The sequence below is a fragment of the Gossypium hirsutum genome, chromosome D10 (genome assembly GCF_007990345.1).
Source record: "Gossypium hirsutum isolate 1008001.06 chromosome D10, Gossypium_hirsutum_v2.1, whole genome shotgun sequence".
NCBI lineage: Eukaryota > Viridiplantae > Streptophyta > Magnoliopsida > Malvales > Malvaceae > Gossypium > Gossypium hirsutum.
The window spans coordinates 34,191,726-34,192,717 of NC_053446.1; the positions used below are offsets into that span (position 1 = coordinate 34,191,726).

General features: G+C 39.8%; 1 non-coding gene across 1 annotated transcript; it reads left to right on the plus strand.

The window, feature by feature from the left end:
• Window positions 1-298: 298 nt before the first annotated feature.
• On the plus strand, window positions 299-404 carry LOC121222864 (small nucleolar RNA R71). Its single transcript, XR_005920234.1, has one exon. It is a non-coding gene; the product is annotated as a small nucleolar RNA R71 (small nucleolar RNA).
• The last annotated feature ends 588 nt before the right edge of the window (window positions 405-992 follow it).

Sequence of the window (992 nt, forward strand, 5' to 3'; positions counted from 1 at the left end):
GTGGTTTATCTCCTCCATATATAGATGGTGTACTATTTGAAGACTCAATGCGATTAAGTCTGTCCACTAGTTACTGATATCTGTCATCCTCCTGGACAGCTTTACCATGGATGGTCTCTGGTTATATGTATATCATTGAATTGGCCACTGGTAAGAGTTCATCGTCATATTTTCTATTAATTCGTATGTATCCTTGTACGTTCGATTCATTAAAGCACCTCCTATGGTTCTATCCAATCCTGAACTTGCGTCTACATCCAACCCATTGTAAGACATTTGCAGTTGTAGCCACTTAGGCAATCCGTGATGTGGACATTTCTGAACCAATGACTTAAAATGCTATCAAGCTTCGTGAAAAATTTCTCCCTCTAACTGTTTGAACATAGAAATCTCCCTTCTTAGCTGGATTGTCTTGCTAATGGGGAAGAACTTTTGTAGGAACTTTCCTGCAAGTTCGTCCCATGTCGTGATAGATCTTGGTGCCTGCGAATCTAACAAAGAAAAGGTGTTATTAATTAAAGAGAAGAGGAACAACCAAAGATGAATAGCCTCATCGGTGACCCCGTTATATTTAAAAGTGCCACAAAGATGAAAAAATCATTTTAAATGCTGACTCGAATCTTTTGTCACCGTTTCGTGAAACCGTAAATTATTCTGGATCATTTGGATCATGGCTGACTTGATCTCAAAGTTATTAGCCGTAATGGCTAGCCTCATTATACTCCCTTGAACCATATCCAGATTTGGTAGCGCATATTCTTTCAGAGTTCTTTCGTTACAAGCTATATTGATGTTTGCGGGTAACTATGGTGGTGGTGGCAAGTCTGGTGGGTTAGCGTTAGCTTCGTTGAATAGCAGATTGTTGCGAGGTATGTTGCCCACAGTAGGTGGTGGATTCGGCATCTGCTACTACTGTTATTGTTGCTATCAACAATTCATGTGTATTATTCTTTCTAGATCTGTGGCTGGCTCTATAGGTGTTCCTTTTCTAT